The sequence below is a fragment of the Lactuca virosa genome, chromosome 4 (assembly GCF_052849685.1).
Source record: "Lactuca virosa cultivar CGN04683 chromosome 4, Lactuca_virosa_CGN04683_v6, whole genome shotgun sequence".
In the NCBI taxonomy this organism is placed as follows: domain Eukaryota; kingdom Viridiplantae; phylum Streptophyta; class Magnoliopsida; order Asterales; family Asteraceae; genus Lactuca; species Lactuca virosa.
Window position 1 is genome coordinate 150,853,651 of NC_136429.1, and position 11,770 is coordinate 150,865,420.

Here is an 11,770-nt window from a genome sequence, read left to right on the forward strand (position 1 = left end):
AAAACGTGCCTTTGTGTATGATTCAACAAGTAGTAGAACAAGCCATATGAGTCGAAGTTTATCCATTCCTTTTACCTTCGGGATAAAAGCGATATCTGTGGGCCCCTCGATAATTTAGCGATGACACATGTGAGTGCTTGGCCAAGCCAGGACTGATTTGATTTGTTCAATCAATTAGTCATCATAAATCGAAAATCGGGAAACAACAAATAGACAGAGAGAATGATTATAATCCATGTCTCAGTCCATATGATATCTAGAATGGAGGAATATATGATCCCTTATCTAATGGACGCGTCATTGATTTGTTCAGAGTTCGACAGCGGCTTTAAGAGCTACGATTGCTAGTCGGGTTATGAAGTCGTACTTGAAATAATAGTTTTAGACTTATCCAAGTGGGAGACTGTTGGATTAGATGTCTAAGCCCATACCTATTATTGGTATGTACTTGACCCAAGAGTAGCATGGTCCATTTAGGTTGCATATCATCAGGACAATTTGTTAGGATGGACTTTTGAGAGAAGGTTATTTATGGTTTATTAATATATTATAAGTTATAATATATTAATATGAAATCATATGTTTTAATTAGTATCGATCAAGAATTAATTTGGAATTAATTTAGTGATCAAAAGAGACTAATTAAATCTATGTGGACTAATTATGATAATTAGTTATATTTATATGTGTTGGGCTTATGATCCATGTTGGACCAAGTTTATGTATGGAACATAAAGAGTTGGGCCACATGAACCATGGATCATAAAACCCATGGGTATGGATTATGGGCTATACCCATGACCCTTGGAATCCTACATATAAATAGGTTACTCCATAGCCAAAATCACCACTTCTTTTCTTAGAGAAATATGGAGGTGTTTTGGTGCATGGAATTCTCTCTCAAGAGCCACCTTTGTCCTAGGTGTGTTGTTATTCCATTTGAGGCATTTCATACTATTGGTGCTAAGCTCTTAAGGCCAAATACATCAAGACTTCAACCCACATAAAAGGTATGTTTCCCTAACTAGTATATTATATGGTTTATGTCAAATGCATGCTAGTTATAGGTTTAATGCCTTGGAAACCATTTGCATGTATAATAGAGAAAACATAGATCCAAGGTATTTAGGGTTGTATGTGCACCATAGGATGTTGTAGTATACTAAAACCCAACACATACCCCTATGTCTTTACTGTTTTTAACGTTTTTGTAACATCCGGATTCCCAGGTATCTTATTTTAGTTATTAATCTTGGATTTTATGGAGGGAATCGACGAGTAGACGCCCAGACTCGCGGAGTAGGATCGCGAGTTCTTGACTGTGTTAATGACTGGACTCGACGAGTAGATGTGTGGACTCGGCGAGTCCGCGCTGTTAAATGAAACCCTAAATCTCAGGGCATGATCCCTATTTAAAGGCCCGTATGGCCTTCATTGGCGGCTACCATCCCAGAGAGAGAACCCCCATCGATCTTGAGCGTGTAGAGTGAGAGAGAGGAGACCATTTGAGCTTTTGGTGTGATTTTGCAAGAAGGGAGATGAGCTCCAGCAAGAAGGATCAAAGGAGATTGCTATTCTGAGTTAGCTAAGCAAGGAGTTCACCTTGAGGTATAAAATCGGATCTCTCTCTCTCTCTATTGTATGGATTTCATTGTTTTGGGGTTAGGGCTTGAATCCTTCCTTTGAGGGGGTTTTGGATGCCTCCAACCCCCTTCTTCGAGTTGTAATAGAGATCTGGACCCTTTTAGGTCCAGGAAGTCCCAAGCATTCAGCTTTATGCAAGCAAATGAGAGATTAGGGACTAGGTTGCCATTTTTAGAGTTATTTCTCCATTTGTGACTTATTGAGGGTTGCATGCACGTAAAGGTTACACCTTTACGTGACATTTGAACACTTGAAGGATAGATCTGATAATTAGGGAAGCAGATCTGACCTTAGAAGGTCATTTGAGAGATGTTATGGAGGCAACTCGTCGAGCCCATAAGGGACTCGACGAGTCGAGTCGGGTTGCCCCGCGACTCGCGGCCTGTGTTAACCCGTTGAGGAAAGGGCTGACTCAGCGAGTCGAGTGAGATCCAGGGGCGAAGTGGACATGCATGTACTCGCCGAGTCGCACTAGTGTACTCGACGAGTCGGGTCAAAGTTTGACCGTTGACTTTCGTTGACTTTTAGGGTTTGGTCAATGTTAGGGTCTTTGAGCCATGAGAAGGGTAAAATGGTCTTTTACCCTTCTGAGGGATTATAGAAAGGGATTTAATATAGCCTTTGTGAGCCACTATTTATTTGAGGATATTGTGTATGTGATTAGGCGGGGGCTAGATCAGTATATTCGTGTGCGAGATCATCCGAGATACCCGAGGTGAGTCTTCTCACTATACATTACCTAGAGTGGTATTTACGTGTAGACCGGAGGGTCTTGTGTGCTATGTGTATGTATGAGATTATGTGCATTGTGATATGTGTATGCTATGTGTTGTATAGACCGGACCGAAGGGTCCAACGATACAGACCGGACCGAAGGGTCCAACGAGCTATGACCGGACCAGAGGGTCCAACGAGCTACGGGACTGGAGGGTCCCGCTGAGACACATCGACCAGAGGGCCGTATTATAGCCTCGAGTGGCGTATGTGTTGTATGTGGTATTTTGGGGAACTCACTAAGCATTTATGCTTACAGTTGTTGTGTTATGTGTTTCAGGTACTAGCGAGGATCGCGGGAAGGCGCCGGCATGATCCGTACACACTCATAGAGATTATGTTTTTGAGATTCTGGGATTTGTTCATTGTGATAACATGTGATACATTGGATTACTATGATGTTTTATGAATGAAAGTATGTTTTAAAAATGAAAAATTGTTTTGGAAATTTTCGTTGTTACAAGTTGGTATCAGAGCCTTGGTTTGAGAGACTCGGATACACCTCCGGGCGTATCTGAACTCAAACTGAGGATTTGAGAGAATTTTTCATAAAAGAAACAATTTTTCCAAAAGAGTAAAGGACTTTTGAGAAAAGCGGAACGGAGCAGTGTGTACGATCAGCCAGCGCCCGAACGGTGATTTCCCAAAATACCCTTACATTATGTGTTATGAGATATTATGTGATATGTTATGCATGCTAGAGTAGGCTAGGTATTCATGGCTAGGACTAGAGTGGGCCTGATTCGTGATGCCTTAGCCTAGGAGTTACTAATACTATGAGATATTTCGAGAGTAAGTTGGTAGCAGCGAGGAACTTATGAGTGGTCTACCAGAGAGTAGCCTGAGTATAGTGAGATATAGAGTACTTGTGATATGGGATCCTAAGAGAAGGACTTGGGGTGAATACCGATGCGCTGTGAAAGGTAGTATAAGGGCTCGTACTATTGGAAACACCGGATCGGTGAGCAGTCCAAGTAAAAATCTTCAGGGTACTAAAGAGCAAGTAGGGTTGAGTATCGAGTGTGAGTATACTCGAGTGAGTCTCTGATTTCTTTTGTGTTGTATTTCAGAGACATCATGGTAAGGACGCGCCAACACCCAGGAGGCAGTGGTACCAGTGGTACCAGTGATGAGGAGATCCGTAGGTTGATTCATGAGGAGGTGGCTGCGGCCATCCGAGCTGAGATACCAGAGATGTTCGGGTCTATCAAGACCACGTTGATCGAGACTTTTGATGAGCGGTACGCCGCTCTTACTGAGGCTGCTGTTGTTGCGGCGACCGCAGCTGTCGCTGCTGCCAGGCCGCAGGGAGGTGACTCGTTGTTGTACTGAGAGTTCAGCAACACGAAGCCACCAGAGTTTGATGGGACGCAGGACCCGATTGCTGCGATGAGGTGGATTTTTGATATCGAGGGATGCTTCTACACCTGCTCGTGCCCGGAGCATCTGAGGGTTAGGTTTGCGCTGAACCAGCTTCGCTTTGGAGCGAAGGACTGGTGGAAGTTTGTGACGGCAGACTTCACTACGACAGAGCTTACTGCGGTGACCTGGGAGAGGTTCACCACGATGTTTCGAGATGAGTATGTTCCCCCTGTGGAGAGGGAACGTCTAGCCCAGGAGTTCTTGTCCCTCAAGCAGGGAACTGAGTCAGTGACGGTGATTACGAGGATGTTTCATGAGAGGGCATTGTTTTGCCCTGAGCACGTGTCGACTGAGCAGGCACGTATGAGCCGGTACTTGAGCATACTGAGGAGGGATATCTGTGAGTTCGTGGCGAACTCGTCATACCGGACATTTGCCGAGCTCCAGGCAAATGCCCGGAAGAGGGAGATTGAGTTGGAGACTCAGGTCAGGGAGGAGGCCGAGTCTCAGAGGAGGGACAGGCGACCGGCACAAGCGCAGCCGGGAGCCAAGCGGGCAAAGCCCGCTGATTCGAGGTCTGGGGGTCTGAAGGGCCGCACTTGCGGGAAGTGCAGCAAGGGTCACGAGGGGGTGTGCAGAGCTGGGGTGCGTTACAAGTGTGGGAAGGAGGGGCATTACGCGAGGGATTTCCCCAAGGGATTCTCGGTTTGCTTTCATTGCAACCAGACCGGCCATCGGAAGGCCGAGTGCCCACAGCTACTGCAGGGATCTGCACCTGCTGCTCGAGCTACTGAGACCCGGCCAGCGAAGATTGAGGCACCGAAGGCTCGCGGAAGAGCCTTCCAGTTGACAGCGGAGGAGGTCCGCGCAGCACCCGATGTCGTGGCTGGTATGTATTCTTTCATTTATTTATACTGAGTTTAAGATATCGTGCTTATATAATGATATGCGTAGGTACTTTTCTTGTGAGTTCTGTACCTGCTTTGGTGTTATTTGACTCGGGTGCGAGTCGGTCTTTTGTGTCGTTAGCGTTTAGTCAGCACATCAGTATCCAGCGGGAGGCGTTGACTCGACCTCTACGAGTTTCCATAGCTGACGAGCGAGCGGTGTATGCTACATATGTGATTCGGGGATGTGTACTCGAGATCTTCGGTGTTGAGTTTCCGATTGATCTGGTCCCAATTACGATGGGGGACGTGTGTGTCATAGTGGGCATGGATTGGTTGAGCTGTTTTGAGGCAGTTATAGACTTCGAGCGACAGTTGGTGACGATACGAGACCTTGGTGGGGGAGTTCTTATGGTGTACGGCGAGGGTACCCGTTCAGGGTCAGCATTCTGTTCGGCTGCTAGAGCGAGGCAGAGTCTACAGCAGGGCTGTAGTGGGTTTGTGGCCTATGTGATGGACACACGAGTAGCAGCGGAGAGACCTAGTTCTGTTGATGATGTGCCGATAGTGCGTGAGTTCCCGGACGTTTTTCCCGAGGAGTTGCCGGGTGTGCCTCCCGAGAGGCAGGTGGAGTTTCGCATCGATTTGGTTCCGGGAGCCGCGCCTATCGCCAAGGCGCCCTATCGCCTTGCGCCACCAAAGATACAGGAGTTATCCTCACAGCTTCAGGAGTTGTTGGGGAAAGGATTTATCAGACTGAGTAGCTCACCTTGGGTAGCGCCGATCCTTTTTGTCAAGAAAAAGGATGGTTCACACCGGATGTGCATTGATTACCGGGAGTTGAACAAGCTGACGGTCAAGAACCGTTACCCCTTACCGAGGATCGATGATTTGTTCGATCTGTTGCAGGAAGCGTCTTGGTTCTTCAAGATTGATCTGAGGTCGTGATATCATCAGATGAGAGTGCGTGGTGAGGATATCCAGAAGACGGCGTTCAGGACTCGTTATGGGCATTACGAGTTTGTGGTGATGCCTTTCGGGCTCACCAATGCACCGGCGGCGTTCATGGATCTCATGAACAGAGTATGCAGACCGATGTTGGATCGTTCGGTGATCGTGTTCATTGATGATATACTGGTGTATTTGAGATCCAGAGAGCAGCATGAGGAGCACTTGAGGGAGATCCTCGGAGTTCTGAGATCGGAGAGGCTTTACGCCAAATTCTCCAAGTGTGCCTTCTGGTTACGAGAGGTTCAGTTCCTGGGACATCTCGTTAACCAGAATGGGATATTGGTCGATCCGGCCAAGATTGAGGCGGTGATGAGTTGGGAGGTGCCGAGATCCCCCACTGAGATCAGGAGTTTTCTGGGGTTGGCTGGCTATTATAGGAGATTTATTAAAGATTTCTCCAAGATTGATGTTCCTCTCACCAGGTTGACCCGAAAGGGCGTGGCTTTCAGTTGGGGCCTGGAACAGCAGGCCTCATTCGAGACACTTCGCCAGAGATTATGCGAAGCCCCAGTGTTAGCCCTTCCGGAGGGAATGGAGGATTTTGTGGTGTATTGTGATGCGTCGATATGGGGGTTGGGTGCGGTGCTGATGCAGAGGGGGCACGTGATAGCATACGCATCGAGGCAGCTGAAGCCTCATGAGACGAGGTATCCTACTCATGATCTGGAGTTGGGGGTTGTGGTGTTCGCTCTCAAGGTCTGGCGTCACTATTTGTATGGGGTTCGGTGTACCATATACACGGACCACAAGAGCTTGAAGTATCTGATGGATCAACCCAACCTGAACATGCGCCAGAGGAGGTGGTTGGATGTGGTAAAGGATTATGAGTGTGAGATCCTCTACCACCCGGGCAAGGCTAATGTGGTAGCCGATGCCTTGAGTTGTAGGGCGGAGAGTGCCCCGATATGAGATGTTTGTATGCAATTGACAGTGATGACTCCGGTGTTGGACACCATTCGGGAGGCCCAGGCAGAGGCCGTGAGACCGGAGAACCGCAAAAGAGAGCGGGTGATTGGGCAGGTACCTGAGCTCGTTACCGATAGCCGTGGGCTTATGACCTTTCAGGGTCGGATTTGGGTGCCGTATGCAGGAGGGACGCGCACCACTTTGATGGAGGAGGCGCACCGATCGAGGTTCTCGATCCATCTCGGGGCCACTAAGATGTATTTGGACCTGAAGAAGGACTATTGGTGGCCCTGTATGAAGAGGGATGTTGCGTGGTTTGTCGAGAGGTGCTTGACCTGTCGCAGGGTTAAGGCCGAGCACCAGCGTCCGCATGGCAAGTTGCAGCCACTTGAGGTTCCCTAGTGGAAGTGGGAACAGATTTCTATGGATTTTATCACCAAATTGCCGAGAACCGCGAGGGGCGTCGATGCAATTTGGGTGATAGTCGACCGACTGACTATGTAACGCCCGGGTTTCGGGGCTAAGCATTTTTAGACGATGTAATAGTCTAGTTCAACTATTGTAACTCTTTTGATGTAATAAAAATGAAATATTTGAGTATTTTGTGAATTATGTGAATTTATGTGCTTATTATTTAATTATAAATGTATAATTAATAAAGAATAAAAATAAGCGTCAAAATGAAATGTTAGATAAACCCGATATCTATGAAGGATGTGGTAGTGGTCGTGACGAGGTTTCCGAATATATAAAGAATGCCAAAATCCGAGTTATAACGAAGAAGTTATGACCCGACGAAGTTTCACGACGGAACCGACACGATACCGGGAAGCGTAAATAGTGAACTTACGATAAAGCGAGTTTTAGCCTTAGCGATCTAAACGAAAGTCGTAGAGTTCGTTAAACCGAAAGCGTGCATAAAAAGAATGCCCAAATCTGACTTCATATGAGGAAGTTATGATTTTTCTAAGTTTCAGCTTAGCGGTATACAGCCCAAATACTCGATTTGAGATCGAGCGGTTTTTAGCCGACACAACCTAAATGAGAATTGAAGATCTCATTAATAGTAATGCAACGGTAAAAAGACAAACGAAAACGGACGTCGGATGAAGAAGTTATGAATTTTTAACGGACTAATCCTGTTCCGGCCTGTTAAAAATATAACTGTTAAAATAAATTCAAAATTAGCCGACGGAGTCTAAACGAAAGTCGTAGATTACGTTCCCGCCTACGCGTGGATATAAAGAACGTCGAAAACGGAGTTCATATGAAGAAGATATGAATTTCCAAAGTTTTTAAAATAATTAATATTTATTTATCTATTTATTTATTATTCGACCGGAGGAATCTACTTTACACCGGAGAAAAGGAAAAGGAGCCGGCAACTAATCGAGTACTGCTAGGTGACCTATGCAGTGACGTCGTGTACGCCCAGCGTACGTTGAGATTACGCCCAGCGTACTGAGTACGCCCAGCGTACTTGAAGTTACGCCCAGCGTAATCGGGGTTTCCAGCCCCTATAAATAGAGACCGAGATCAGCCATATTTCCTTACCAATATTCATTCCTTCTCTCTAAATTTTGCCTTGGTTTGCGTGCCAATAATATCCCGAAGCCCCGATATTATTCCCGAGCCCCGAAGCAAGTGTTGAAGCCCCGAGGATCCCGAGAAGTGCAACTCTCGAGCCGAAGCTCTGCTCGCGAGAAGCTCGTTTTTTTGTGAAGATCTTCCAGGACTACCGAGGAATACTACTTCTACAAGTCGTAGTGCTGTCCGGTTATCTTCTGAACAAGTGAGTGTGTAGTTACTTTCTTCTAACGCATATTATGAAGTATTTATTATAAAATATGTGTGATGTGTATATTTGGTTGTTATATGTGTGAATGTATATTCACTTTCTTCTATCTCATATATATGATATATTATCTATGAAATATGTGTTATATGTGTGTGCCTTATCTGTTATGTGGAATATATATTAAAAGAACATGCTTTACAGGTTTTAAAACTATGCATAAAAATATATATTTTTATATACTAATATGTTGGGTAGAACATGGGTAGATAGTTGATGTGTGATAAACAGATGAGAGGCCTCGATGTTGTTGTTGATCTAGTCATCTAGCGGAGTATGGATGACGACCACGGACTCTTCTAGGCAGTCCAGTGGAACACTAGCAGGCTCATAACCTGTAGGTGTTGTGAACGACGTGTTCACCGGTGTACTCTACTCCCCCACATGGTTGCCTTTAGGACATCTATTGTTGAGGAAACCCCTTAGCAGTAATGTCCGTCCCGATGAACTTTCCTAGATTAGGTCCCTTTAGATAGATGTTATTTTAGGGACGTAAAGTGAGGATAACGGGAATGGGTAATCGGGTTATTGTTAGTCGGTAAAAAAAAATATAATTATTTATTGCGGGTTGAAAACCCTATATGCTCACCAGGCTCCCAAGCCTGACCCACTCAGTTTATTTGTATTACAGGAAGTGGCGCAAGGGCATAAGATGGATGAATCATCAAGTTGTTTTGTTTATGAGCCTTTATATGAATTCAACTGTTGTATTGCTTGTAATATTTGTTTATGCTTTTGGTCTGTTTATCGGAACATGACATCCCGAATATTGTTATCAAATGATTATGCATCTTTGATAAAATGCTTTGATAAACTTTATTTTATCATATTTTGTTTTGGGACAAATTCCGCAACTCTTTTGAATAAAAGAAAAAGATCTACTCTGAAAATATTTTTAAAAGCATAAATAGAACCGGTCTTTTCTGGCCGAGATTTTGGGGATGTCACAGACTAAGACCGCTCACTTCCTTGCTATCAGTGAGAGCTCTTCTGCAGAGAGGCTGGCCGAGTTGTATGTGAGAGAAGTGGTATCACGTCATGGAGTACCGATCTCGATTGTATCAGATCGAGATGTGCGATTCACTTCCAGGTTCTGGAAGAAGTTCCACGAGGAGTTGGGTACGAGGTTGCATTTCAGTACCGCCTACCACCCACAGACGGACGGGCAAAGTGAGCGGACGATCCAGACACTCGAGGACATGCTTTGAGCATGTGTGTTGGACTTCGGAGGAAGTTGGGACACGTACTTGCCGTTAGCTGAGTTTTCCTACAACAACAGCCACCATTCGAGTATTGGTATGCCTCCCTTCGAGTTGTTGTATGGGAGGAGGTGTCGGACTCCCATTTGTTGGGGAGAGGTAGGGCAGTGCGTGATGGGTAGCACTGAGATAGTGCTTCAGACGACAGAGCAGATACAACAGGTCAGACAGAGACTATTGACAGCTCAGAGTCGCCAGAAGAGTTATGCGGATAGGCGACGATCCGAGCTCGAGTTCCAGGTGGGAGATTTCGTACTCCTGAAGGTGTCTCCTTGGAAAGGAGTGATTCGATTCAGGAAGAGGGGCAAGCTGGGGCCCCGGTACATCGGTCCGTTCAGAGTGACCGCGAGAGTGGGCATGGTAGCGTATCGTTTGAAGCTACCTGCAGAGTTGAGCCGGATTCATGATACCTTCCACGTGTCTCAGTTGAGGAAGTGTATAGCTGATGAGTCAGCGGTGGTGCCGCTGGAGGACATTCAGATAGATGCGAAGTTGAATTATGTTGAGAAACCGATCGCGATTTTGGATCGGAAGATCAAGGTTCTGAGGAACAAGGAAGTGCCCCTGGTTCAGGTCCAGTGGCAACATTGGAGAGGGTCCGAGCTGACTTGGGAGCCGGAGTTGGAGATGCGGGAGTAGCATCCAGAGTTGTTTGTGGAGCAAGACTTCGAGGGCAAAGTCTGATTCTAGTGGGGGAGAATTGTAACATCCGGATTCCCAGGTATCTTATTTTAGTTATTAATCTTGGATTTTATGGAGGGACTCGGTGAGTAGACGCTCAGACTCGCCGAGTAGGATCGCGAGTTCTTGACTGGATTAATGACTGGACTCAACGAGTAGATGTGTGGACTCGGCGAGTCCGCGCTGCTAAATGAAACCCTAAATCTCAGGGCCTGATCCCTATTTTAAGGCCCTTCTGGCCTTCATTGGCGGCTACCATCCCAGAGAGAGAACCCTCATCGATCTTGAGCGTGTAGAGTGAGAGAGAGGAGACCATTTGAGCTTTTGGTGTGATTTTGCAAGAAGGGAGAGGAGCTCCAGCAAGAAGGATCAAAGGAGATTGCTATTCTGAGTTAGCTAAGCAAGGAGTTCACCTTGAGGTATAAAATCGGATCTCTCTCTCTATTGTATGGATTTCATTGATTCGGGGTTAGGGCTTGAATCCTTCCTTTTTGGGGGTTTTGGATGCCTCCAACCCCCTTCTTCGAGTTGTAATAGAGATCTGGACCCTTTTAGGTCTAGGAAGTCCCAAGCATTCAGCTTTATGCAAGCAAATGAGAGATTGGGGACTAGGTTGCCATTTTTAGAGTTATTTCTCCATTTGTGACTTATTGAGGGTTGCATGCACGTAAAGGTTGCACCTTTACGTGACATTTGAACACTTGAAGGATAGATCTGATAATTAGGGAAGCATATCTGACCTTAGAAGGTCATTTGAGAGATGTTATGGAGGCAACTCGTCAAGCCCATAAGGGACTCGACGAGTCGAGTCGGGTTGCCCCGCGACTCGCGGCCTGTGTTAACCCGTTGAGGAAAGGGCTGACTCAGCGAGTCGAGTGAGATCCAGGGGCGAAGTGGACATGCATGTACTCGCCGAGTCGCACTAGTGCACTCAACGAGTCGGGTCAAAGTTTGACCGTTGACTTTCGTTGACTTTTAGGGTTTGGTCAATGTTAGGGTCTTTGAGCCATGAGAGGGGTAAAATGGTCTTTTACCCTTCTGAGGGATTATAGAAAGGGATTTAATCTAGCCTTTGTGAGCCACTATTTATTTGAGGATATTGTGTATGTGATTAGGCGGGGGCTAGATCAGTATATTCGTGTGCGAGATCATCCGAGATACCCGAGGTGAGTCTTCTCACTATACATTACCTAGAATGGTATTTACGTGTAGACCGGAGGGTCTTGTGTGCTATGTGTATGTATGAGATTATGTGCATTGTGATATGTGTATGCTATGTGTTGTATAGACCGGACCGAAGGGTCCAACGATACAGACCGGACCGAAGGGTCCAACGAGCTATGACCGGACCAGAGGGTCCAACGAGCTACGGGACTGGAGGGTCCCGCTGA